This window comes from Salmo trutta, unplaced genomic scaffold (assembly GCF_901001165.1).
Source record: "Salmo trutta unplaced genomic scaffold, fSalTru1.1, whole genome shotgun sequence".
Classification (NCBI taxonomy): Eukaryota; Metazoa; Chordata; class Actinopteri; order Salmoniformes; family Salmonidae; genus Salmo; species Salmo trutta.
Window position 1 is genome coordinate 143,122 of NW_021822735.1, and position 13,137 is coordinate 156,258.

Below are 13,137 nucleotides of genomic sequence, written 5' to 3' on the forward strand. Positions count from 1 at the left end.
ATACCTGCCTGCCCACAAAGGACAGGAGAGCAGTCGCTGCACACCGCAGCAACTGTTTTGTCTGACATTCACCTGACAGACATTTCTCCCGAACTCTGAGGATTTAATGCTCTAAAAAGCAGGATACGACCCCCCCCCCCCCCCCCCCCACTGTTACCTACTTACCTTCAATAACGGTTAACATCACAAGACAGGAGATATGGAGGTGGAGGGGGGGTAACACCGTCCTGTACAATGCCCCACGTCTCTGTCTGGTAGCTGGTTCTGTTCTGACATTTGGGGCCATGGGGACCGTGTGAAAGAGCAGATGTTCACAGACAGAGAGACTACACACACATACACTGGAACACACACACAGCGGAACAGAACATACATAGGCGTTGGCGTCTGCCACGGCCCCTGGGCTTCCACTAGCCCTCAGGACAGGAACAATCCGTCCCAGACAACCTAATGTACACACACACACACACACACACACACACACACACACACACACACACACACACACACACACACACACACACACACACACACACACACACACACACACACACAGCTAGTGAACTACAAGTGAACGACCCGATCTGACCTTCAGAGACTATTCTTCTACCTTGTAGCTGATACCAGGGGAGGGATGTCTAGTTTCTTCATAGGGCAACTTCCTCCATCTCATCAAAACCATGACTGACAAGACGTTCAACGCTTCTTGGCAGCAAACACTGCAGAGCTGATTTAAAAGTACAGTGGGGTGGAGGGAGATTTCAGGGGTTAAACTAAGAGATGGGAAGTGAGCTAGAGCCAGAGGAGAGAGCAGGGAAAGAAAAGAGAGAATAGAAGAGAGGGAAAGAAAAGAAGAGAGGCGAAGAATCGGTTTCCACCAAGGACTGCAGGCACAGTTATGGAAATGGGTGGCTGGCAGCTTCCTCTGCTAACTGTAAACAGGATCTTGGTAAGGCATATAGCCTCCAGCCAGGCCCGGGGAGCCTGGCACCATTACAGTGCACCACCTCACTGCTCCTATTCCTCTCCCCGTCCATACCTCTCTCCTTCCTTCCTTCCTTCCTTCCTTCCTTCCTTCCTTCCTTCCTTCCCCCCCTCTCTCTCTCTCTCCCCCTCCCTCCCTCCCTCTCTCTCTCTCTCTCTCTCTCCCAAACCTGCCCAGGCTTCAGTATTTAGTAATTGATGAACAGGGGGGCGGAACCGGCCCACACACATCCTGACACCAAATACATGACATGTTCCCATGTCTCCTCCACCAAACTACAAAGGGCCTCTTTTGTTTCCCTAAAGAGAAACCCACAGTAGTAGTGTTGAGTAGTTGTTGTAGTTGTCTAGTCATACCTTGCAGATGTTGCAACACTTGGTACTGGGCTATATAAATCAGTTGTGTAATAGCTAGAGAACATTTATTACAGGTAATTACTAGGTGAACACACTGTTGGGGTTTAGTAAGATGTCACACTTTGGCACTGCCAGTATTGGGTTTGCCAGGCTGCAGATGGGGATACAGCGCCACAGAGGGATATTGGGCCCAAACACCAGCCAGAGCTTTCACTCAGTGCCCTGAGGGGTGCCAGGGCTAAGGCTAGCATTATAAGGGTACACACTTCCCTCGATAGCTTGAATAAGACATATGGTAAGACCAGTCATATAGCACTCCTCAACTGTAACCACTTCAGTTCTCTCCTTTCCTTTGAGAGCCACTTCCTCTCTCAGATCCTTTCCTTTGAGAGTAGCTTCCTCTCTTAGATCCTTTCCTTTGAGAGCCACTTCCTCTCTCAGATCCTTTCCTTTGAGAGCCACTTCCTCTCTCAGATCCTTTCCTTTGAGAGTAGCTTCCTCTCTCAGATCCTTTCCTTTGAGAGTAGCTTCCTCTCTCAGATCCTTTCCTTTGAGAGTAGCTTCCTCTCTCAGATCCTTTCCTTTGAGAGTAGCTTCCTCTCTCAGATCCTTTCCTTTGAGAGTAGCTTCCTCTCTCAGATCCTTTCCTTTGAGAGCCACTTCCTCTCTCAGATCCTTTCCTTTGAGAGTAGCTTCCTCTCTCAGATCCTTTTCTTTGAGAGTAGCTTCCTCTCTCAGATCCTTTCCTTTGAGAGTAGCTTCCTCTCTCAGATCCTTTCCTTTGAGAGCCACTTCCTCTCTCAGATCCTTTCCTTTGAGAGCCACTTCCTCTCTCAGATCCTTTCCTTTGAGAGCCACTTCCTCTCTCAGATCCTTTCCTTTGAGAGCCACTTCCTCTCTCAGATCCTTTCCTTTGAGAGCCACTTCCTCTCTCAGATACTTTCCTTTGAGAGCCACTTCCTCTCTCAGATACTTTCCTTTGTGAGTAGCTTCCGCACTCAGATCCTTTCCTTTGAGAGTAGCTTCTTCTCTCATATCCATTCCTTTGAGAGTAGCTTCCTCTCTCAGATACTTTCCTTTGAGAGTAGCTTCCTCTCTCAGATACTTTCCTTTGAGAGTAGCTTCCGCACTCAGATCCTTTCCTTTGAGAGTAGCTTCCTCTCTCAGATAATTTCCTTACTGGCCTCCATCATATCCTTATGTATGTCTAACCCGGGTTCTGGGTTTGACTGTACTTTATGTCTCAGTACCAGTCAAAAGTTTGGACACACCTAGTCATTCCAGGGTTTTTCTTAATTTTCACTATTTCTACATTGTAGAATAATAGTGAAGACATCAAAACTATGAAAAAACACATATGGAATCATGCAGTAACCAAAAAAGTGTTAAACAAATCAAAATATATTTCATATTTTACATTCTTTAAAGTAGCCACCCTTTGCCTTGATGACAGCTTGCACATTCTTGGCATTCTCTCAACCAGCTTCATGAGGTAGTCACCTGGAATGCATTTCAATTAACAGGTGTGCCTTGTTAAAAGTTCATTTGTGGAATTTCTTGACTTTTTAATGCGTTTGAGCCAATCAGTTGTGTTGTGACAAGGTAGGGATGTTATACAGACGATAGTCCTATTTAGTAAAATACCAAGTCCATATTATGGCAAGAACAGCTCAAATAAGCAAAGAGAAACGACAGTCCATCTTTACTTTAAGACATGAGGGTCAGTCAATGCGGAAAATTTCAAGATCGCAAAAACCATTAAGTGCTATGATGAAACTGGATCTCATGAGGACCGCCACAGGAGAGGAAGACCCAGAATTACCTCAGCTGCAGTGGATACGTTTATTAGAGTTAACTGCACTTCAGATTGCAGCCCAAATAAATGCTTCACAGAGTTCAAGTAACAGACACATCTCAACATCAGCTGTTCAGAGGAGACGGCATGAATCAGGCCTTCATTGTCGAATTGCTGCTGAAAAAAAAACAATACTAAAGGACACCAATAAGAAGCAGAGACTTGCTTTAGCCAAGAAACACGAGCAATGGACATTAGACCGGTGGAAATCTGTCCTTGGGGGGGGGGTTCAGTCCAAATCTTTGATTTTTGGTTCCAACCGCCGAGTCTTTGTGAGAGGCAGAGTAGGTGAACGGATGATCTCCACCTGTTCCCACCGTGAAGCATTCAGGAGGAGGTGTGATGGTGCTTTGCTGGTGACACTGTCTGTGATTTATTTAGAATTCAATGCACACTTAATCACTATGGCTACCACAGCATTCTGTAGCGATACGCCATCTCATCTGGTTTGTGCTTAGTGGGACTATCATTTGTTTTTCAACAGTACAATGACCTAACACAACTCCAGGCTGTGTAAGGGCTATTTGACCAAGAAGGAGAGTGATGGAGTGCTGCATCAGATGACCTGGCCTCCACAATCACCCAAACTCCTTCAAGACTGTTGGAAAAGCATTCCAGGTGAAGCTGGTTGAGAGAATGCCAAGAGTGTGCAAAACCTGCACCAGAACTCAACCCATTTGAGATGAGTTGGAACGCAGAATGAACGAAAAGCAGCCAACAAGTGCTCAGCATATGTGGGAACACCTTCAAGACTGTTGGAAAAGCATTCCAGGTCAAGCTGGTTGAGAGAATGCCAAGAGTGTGCAAAGCTGTCATTAAAGTATCTAAAATATAAAATATATTTTGATTTGTTTAACACTTTTTTGGTTACTATTTATGTGTTATTTCATAGTTTTAATTATTTTTATTTTTTTCTTCCCTTTATTTAACTAGGCAAGTCAGTTCTTATTTACAATGAAGGCCTACCCCGGCCAAACCCGGACGACACTGGGCCAATTGTGCACCGCCCTATGGGACTCTCAATCATGGCCGGATGTGATACAGCCTGGATTCGAACTAGGGACTGTAGTGACACCTCTTGCACCTCTGTAGTGACACCTAAGTGTAGTGCCTTAGAACGCTGAGCCACTCGAGAGCATGTCTTCACTATTATTCTACAATGTAGAAAATAATAAAACTAAAGAAAAACCCTTGAATAAGTAGGTGTGTCCAAACTCTTGACTGGTACTGTATGTCTCAGACCTGGGTTCTGGGTTTGCCTACAGTACTGACTGTAGACTACTGTACTGCACTGCCTCTCCAGCAGGCAGGCCTATCTTCTATCCTCTTCTAAACACATGTAGCTGGCACAATTACATTACATTTGCCTTGCTGCTGAACAAAGTGTCCCGTCGTAATTCGGGACCTAACACAAAAGTAAACAACTTCATGTTGTCTGGAAATATGTGTCACTGTGATTGCATTAAGCTGTCCATCGCCACAACAGCAGAGGGGAGAGGAGTGTATTGTAATTAACGATTGGGTTCGGTATGTGTGTGTATCCCCTCCACTGCTCTCCTTCAAACAAACCCATCCTGTGGGAAGCCATTGTTTGGACTGCAGCATCATGGGTAGCCTTTTATTTCCAGATTTTAATTGCTCTGGTGATCTGTGGGTAAAAACACCCTGTCGTAATCAGCCCACAATACAACTGCTACTCTTTCTGACAATCACAACAAAATGGTCCAGTGTGTGGAGAGAAGTGGATGGAGGAGGAATGAAGGAGAGAAGTGGATGGAGGAGGAATGAAGGAGAGAAGTGGATGGAGGAGGAATGAAGGAGAGAAGAGGATGGAGGAGGAATGAAGGAGAGAAGAGGATGGAGGAGGAATGAAAGAGAGAAGAGGATGGAGGAGGAATGAAAGAGAGAAGAGGATGGAGGAGGAATGAAGGAGAGAAGAGGATGGAGGAGGAATGAAGGAGAGAAGAGGATGGAGGAGGAATGAAGGAGAGAAGAGGATGGAGGAGGAATGAAGGAGAGAAGTGGAGGGAGGAGGAATGAAGGAGATAAGAGGATGGAGGAGGAATGAAGGAGAGAAGAGGATGGAGGAGGAATGAAGGAGAGAAGAGGATGGAGGAGGAATGAAGGAGAGAAGTGGATGGAGGAGGAATGAAGGAGAGAAGAGGATGGAGGAGGAATGAAGGAGAGAAGAGGATGGAGGAGGAATGAAGGAGAGAAGAGGATGGAGGAGGAATGAAGGAGAGAAGAGGATGGAGGAGGAATGAAGGAGAGAAGAGGATGGAGGAGGAATGAAGAGAGAAGAGGATGGAGGAGGAATGAAAGAGAGAAGAGGATGGAGGAGGAATGAAAGGAGAGAAGAGGATGGAGGAGGAATGAAGGAGAGAAGAGGATGGAGGAGGAATGAAGGAGAGAAGAGGATGGAGGAGGAATGAAGGAGAGAAGAGGATGGAGGAGGAATGAAGGAGAGAAGAGGATGGAGGAGGAATGAAGGAGAGAAGAGGATGGAGGAGGAATGAAGGAGAGAAGAGGATGGAGGAGGAATGAAGGAGAGAAGAGGATGGAGGAGGAATGAAGGAGAGAAGAGGATGGAGGAGGAATGAAGGAGAGAAGAGGATGGAGGAGGAATGAAGGAGAGAAGAGGATGGAGGAGGAATGAAGGAGAGAAGAGGATGGAGGAGGAATGAAGGAGAGAAGAGGATGGAGGAGGAATGAAGGAGAGAAGAGGATGGAGGAGGAATGAAGGAGAGAAGAGGATGGAGGAGGAATGAAGGAGAGAAGAGGATGGAGGAGGAATGAAGGAGAGAAGAGGATGGAGGAGGTAGAGAAAAAAAACAAAGCATAAGGAGGGGAATATCGGAATGTTGCTTCCATTTTCCCAGAGAGAGGAACTAATCCCAGAGAGAGGAACTAATCCCAGAGAGAGGAACTAATCCCAGCGAGAGGAACTAATCCCAGCGAGAGGAACTAATCCCAGAGAGAGGAACTGATCCCAGAGAGAGGAACTAATCCCAGAGAGAGGAACTAATCCCAGAGAGAGGAACTAATCCCAGAGAGAGGAACTAATCCGAGTGAGAGGAACTAATCCGAGTGAGAGGAACTAATCCCAGAGAGAGGAACTAATCCGAGTGAGAGGAACTAATCCGAGTGAGAGGAACTAATCCCAGAGAGAGGAACTAATCCCAGAGAGAGGAACTAATCCGAGTGAGAGGAACTAATCCCAGAGAGAGGAACTAATCCGAGTGAGAGGGATTGCGGGGAAGCAGAGCTAAAGCTCAGGGAGAGGGGACCAGGAATGAGTGCTCCACCACTTCAAAGTGACAACCGTGAGGAGCTCACCGTCCCCGGACCTCCAGAGCGGAACCGCAGAGGAGACATCACGCGCTGCGACCGGAACTCAACTGCTCACGCTCTGGCATCACAACAAAGACACGAGAGAGAGGAGGGGTAGGTCACCTACAGACACACTGTACAGATTACTGTCAGCAGGGCTGGGGTCTGGGCCCGTCAACTCAACTCTGTCACCTATCCTGTACAGGAGGAGCTCCACAGACAACTACTAGCACGACTGTAGCTCCAACTCTACTACCTGTCTAGGACTCATAGATACAGTTTGTCTGCCTGTGAGCATATAAAGTGAATTGACTGTTTTCAGAGTGTTATACAATTAAAGAGCAAAACACTCTGGCTATGGACAGAACAATGACAGCATGCAGTCTCTGTAGATTGGGAAAAGCAACACGCTGAGGAAAATACTGTTTTATTTAAGTATGTCAAATGTTATACCATTAGTATGCCTATGTGCTAAAGGTAATACAAACACTGTGGGCATCAAAGGTCCATGAAAAATTTAACAGCCAATCAGATGGCAATTATTCACTTTAATCTCCTGGAGGAAGCCAATGGGGAAGAGCCTGCGGTGATGGTCGCCTGGCGGGGTTGAATGCCTTCTGCACATTCCGCAGCATGAACAATCCAAACACTTACCAAGCATTATGCTCAACTCTCAAACTCTCACCACAACTACAGACGCAAAACTTTCCCAACAATTTTTTCTGTTCTTCTTCTGAATATACAGCCTCTTCGCAATGTCCCTACATTAGAGCTAGAGAGTCTACAATTCTTGGTCTTTCTTCAGCTATTGATTGTTTAATTGCGTTCTATTGGATAGAAAGACACCCAGCACTGTTACTGTTCTAAGAGCTGATTGACCGCTTGGTTAAAGAAAACAGAATTTGCAAGATATCCTGAGGTTGAAGAGATCAGTATAGGTCACAGACAAAATACATATTTTCACTGCATATGGGACTAGGTTATTTGTCACAGCCTATTGGAATATACCAGTTTTCTCTGTGTATGAAAATTTACCAGTTTTCTCTGTGTATAAGTGCTACTAGACCAGAGGCTATGAGAGACCACAGGCAGAGACCGCAGCCTGGGATGACATCAGAGGATGTGGGGCCTGTCCATCGGCCCTGCTGTAATCGGGAGTTGACACCAGTGATGTACAGCAGGGGAGTAAGGCTATTGGTTAGCAGGGGAGTAAGGCTATTGGTTATCCCTCTGAGGCCAATCATATCACACAGCCAGAGGAGAGGAGAGGGCTGAGGCTTTTAATCAGAGGCCTGCTCTCTACTCTACTCTGGGCCTGGATCCAATGGCCATGGAGGCCCAGTGGGAGAGAAGGTCTCAAATACTGTAGTATAGTAGTTAATGTAGCACCATGTCAGTATGTGCTATTTCAACACACTCACACAGTGAGAAGAGAGTTGTTACACTGTTGATTTCTTGTTTTTTTATGATCATGATACTCTGCTTTGGGAATGCTGCATTGTGGGTAATCATGACAATGAGTCAGTGTGTGTCTGACAGTGTTGCTGGCTCCAGCCTGACTTCTCTCACGACAGCCCAGCCCTCAGCCTCCTCCCTGGCCTGTTGTAATCAATGTGTGTGTGGAGCCAGTCGATGGCAACGATCCAACCGTGGTCTTCATTAGTGAAACACTTCAGATACAAATGACATCTTTAATCCATCAACATTCAGGGACTAGACCAGGGTTAAATGCAGCACAGGCACAACTTTCACTCTCTTTCTCTCACACACACACACACACACACACACACACACACACACACACACACACACACACACACACACACACACACACACACACACACACACACACACACACACACACACAAAATATTCCAGTAAACATTTCAGAGGGAAACTGAAATAGCTCCAAGGGCTCCTCTCCTCTAACGTAACAGTGTTAATCAGTCCCATGTCGACCTTCTCTCTCTCTCTCCATCGCAAGGGTAAATTAGTCTACACTCACACATTTTAATTACTGAACAGCAGCCCTAAACACACTGATGAAAAATAGATGGCAGAGAGAGAAAGAGAGACAGAGGGTTACTATCCATCCGGTGTTCCTCTGATTTCCACTCGTTCTTTTCCTTCAGCTCGCCCTTCAACTTCTCTCTCTTCATCTTCTTCTCCTTAGCCCCTCTATCTTTCTCAGTCTTCTTTTGCCTGTCCTTATTTTTCCTCTCCCTCATTCTCATTCTCCTTTTCTCTCTCCCCGTCCTTTATGTTCTTCTTAGCCTTTTCATTATCCGTTTTCCTCTCCTCTTTCTCCCTCTCCTTCTCCCTCTCCTTCTCCCTCTTCTTCTCCCTCTTCTTCTCCCTCTTCTTCTCCCTCTTCTTCTCCCTCTTCTTCTCCCTCTCCTTCTCCCTCTCCTTCTCCCTCTTCTTCTCCCTCTTCTTCTCCCTCTCCTTCTCCCTCTCCTTCTCCCTCTCCTTCTCCCTCTCCTTGACTCCAGTCTGAGGTAGATAGATTGTGTGTAGCAGGCACCAGACAGGGCTGTTTGACAGGCTCCTTAGCCGCACGGTTGACTACATCACTAGCAGCATGGTTAACTACATAACTAGCAGCATGGTTGACTACATAACTAGCAGCATGGTTAACTACATAACTAGCAGCATGGTTGACTACATAACTAGCAGCATGGTTGACTACATAACTAGCAGCATGGTTAACTACATAACTAGCAGCATGGTTGACTACATAACTAGCAGCATGGGTAACTACATAACTAGCAGCATGGTTGACTACATAACTAGCAGCATGGTTGACTACATAACTAGCAGCATGGTTGACTACATAACTAGCAGCATGGTTAACTACATAACTAGCAGCATGGTTGACTACATAACTAGCAGCATGGTTAACTACATAACTAGCAGCATGGTTGACTACATAACTAGCAGCATGGTTAACTACATAACTAGCAGCATGGTTGACTACATAACTAGCAGCATGGTTAACTATATAACTAGCAGCATGGTTGACTACATAACTAGCAGCATGGTTAACTACATAACTAGCAGCATGGTTGACTACATAACTAGCAGCATGGTTGACTACATAACTAGCAGCATGGTTGACTACATAACTAGCAGCATGGTTGACTACATAACTAGCAGCATGGTTGACTACATAACTAGCAGCATGGTTGACTACATAACTAGCAGCATGGTTGACTACATAACTAGCAGCATGGGTAACTACATAACTAGCAGCATGGTTGACTACATAACTAGCAGCATGGTTGACTACATAACTAGCAGCATGGTTGACTACATAACTAGCAGCATGGTTAACTACATAACTAGCAGCATGGTTAACTACATAACTAGCAGCATGGTTGACTACATAACTAGCAGCATGGTTAACTACATAACTAGCAGCATGGTTGACTACATAACTAGCAGCATGGATGACTACATAACTAGCAGCATGGTTAACTACATAACTAGCAACATGGTTGACTACATAACTAGCAGCATGGTTAACTACATAACTAGCAGCATGGTTAACTACATAACTAGCAGCATGGTTGACTACATAACTAGCAGCATGGTTAACTACATAACTAGCAGCATGGTTGACTACATAACTAGCAGCATAGTTGACTACATAACTAGCAGCATGGTTGACTACATAACTAGCAGCATGGTTGACTACATAACTAGCAGCATGGTTAACTACATAACTAGCAGCATGGTTGACTACATAACTAGCAGCATGGTTAACTACATAACCAGCAGCATGGTTGACTACATAACTAGCAGCATGGTTGACTACATAACTAGCAGCATGGTTGACTACATAACTAGCAGCATGGTTAACTACATAACTAGCAGCATGGTTGACTACATAACTAGCAGCATGGTTGACTACATAACTAGCAGCATGGTTGACTTCATAACTAGCAGCATGGTTGACTACATAACTAGCAGCATGGTTGACTACATAACTAGCAGCATGCTTAACTACATAACTAGCAGCATGGTTGACTACATAACTAGCAGCATGGTTGACTACATAACTAGCAGCATGGTTGACTACATAACTAGCAGCATGGTTAACTACATAACTAGCAGCATGGTTGACTACATAACTAGTAGCATGGTTAACTACATAACTAGCAGCATGGTTGACTACATAACTAGCAGCATGGATGACTACATAACTAGCAGCATGGTTAACTACATAACTAGCAGCATGGTTGACTACATAACTAGCAGCATGGTTGACTACATAACTAGCAGCATGGTTAACTACATAACTAGCAGCATGGTTAACTACATAACTAGCAGCATGGTTGACTACATAACTAGCAGCATGGTTGACTACATAACTAGCAGCATGGTTAACTACATAACTAGCAGCATGGTTGACTACATAACTAGCAGCATGGTTGACTACATAACTAGCAGCATGGTTGACTACATAACTAGCAGCATGGTTGACTACATAACTAGCAGCATTAGTGAGCAGCTACACCCATGGAGCACATCAACGACAAGAGGCCTCTCGATAGTGACAACACGCACACACACACGGTAGCCCCCCAAAAACTGAAAAGCCGATAAATAAAATCACTATTCAGGTAGGATGCAATTTTGGAACTTCTATTATTTATTTTCGTATTTATAATATTTGTTTTTATCATTAGCCTGTTATTAGTTCATACCATTGTAAGTATTGCATTTATTAATCTAAACCAGTTCTTTAGATATGCAAAACGAGTTTTGCTTAATTCTGTTCAGCCGTTTTCATTGGATAAATTAAGTTTGATCTGTCTCTGTATTTAGTTTAATATTAATCAGTTGGCCTGTTGTAAAATACATTTCATTAGCCTATTGCTGTCATTTGTTGGGTATGGTAGGCACAAGCCTTTGTTGTTAATTGCCTATTCAAAACTTTTGTGAAGGTTTAAACCAGTTCGCAAAGTGTTTAGTTTAATTCTGTTGAGCCATTTTCTTTGGCCAAATTCAGTTCCTGTACTGTAATGTTGTGTTTGACGCAATATAATATCCTGCTCGTATTTTCCCTATAAACAACGGCTTGACTTACTTTAGATATTACCCTAATAAAGTTGAAAAACCTTTGAGAAGGTTTGGTGTGGTGTGGCTATTATTAAGCTTTAGCTAATGTAGGCCTATAATATGAAGGCAGTGCACATAGGTGCTCCAACTGACTGCGACAACTGAACTTGAAGTGAGGAAGAATGCTTTAGGCCTACCAGAGTTACTCCTATAGTCTAGCAATATAATGCTTATGTTTATAAAACATATTCTGATCGCAAAATAACAAATAAGCCTCCTTCTGTACTCCTATATCTGTGTAGCAGTAGCCATCTGACAAATTCATGCCGCCGACATAGCTCTCTCTCTCTCTCTGGGCCCTTAGCTTCTCTTCCTTTATATAGATTCTCTCTCTCTCTGGGCCCTTAGCTTCTCTTCCTTTATATAGATTCTCTCTCTCTCTGGGCCCTTAGCTTCTCTTCCTTTATATAGATTCTCTCTCTCTCTGGGCCCTTAGCTTCTCTTCCTTTATATAGATTCTCTCTCTCTCTGGGCCCTTAGCTTCTCTTCCTTTATATAGATTCTCTCTCTCTCTGGGCCCTTAGCTTCTCTTCCTTTATATAGATTCTCTCTCTCTCTGGGCCCTTAGCTTCTCTTCCTTTATATAGATTCTCTCTCTCTCTGTGGCCTTAGCTTCTCTTCCTTTATATAGATTTTATAATAATATCATACAGTGGACTAAGCCTATAGGCCTATGCATGCAATGCCCTGATGCATTTAGGGCTCAAATCTCTGACAGCTGACCCAACAATATTGTTTATGGAAAGTAAAACAATATTTTAAAAATTAGGCAAAAGTTTTGCATATGCTACACATCAAAAAAACACTGTTTTTAAGGACAAGTAAATGTGGCTCATTTGGCCAACGTCCCTTGTTGATTGATGGTGCTGGCTGCCCCACGTGCCCTTTCTTTAGCTCTCTCTTTCTACTATCGGATCTGAATGCATATGGATGTCCGGTAAAATTCAAATCTTCCCCGTCATGTTGTGACCGAAACTGAAACCCTGTCAGTGAGTGAGTGAGAGAGAGTGAGTGAGTGAGTGAGTGAGTGAGTGAGTGAGTGAGTGAGTGAGTGAGTGAGTGAGTGAGTGAGTGAGTGAGTGAGTGAGTGAGTGACACAGACAGACAGACAGACAGACAGACAGACAGACAGACAGACAGACAGACAGACAGACAGACAGACAGACAGACAGACAGACAGACAGACAGACAGACAGACAGACAGACAGACAGACAGACAGACAGACAGACAGACAGACAGACAGACAGACAGACAGACAGACAGACAGACAGACAGACAGGAACACATGGAGCCAATAGCTCTGATTTCCCCTGTCAGCTCTCTGGCAGGCACTGGTTTAAAGAGACATCAATCTGTGATGTCAGCACTTACCTAATGAACCGTCTCAGATCGATGGGCTCACTGGTCCGCTACACGCTCTAACTGGTTTAATGGATACACTAACCCTGTCTCCCTGCCTCTATTGGGATGTTACTAGGAGATGCTG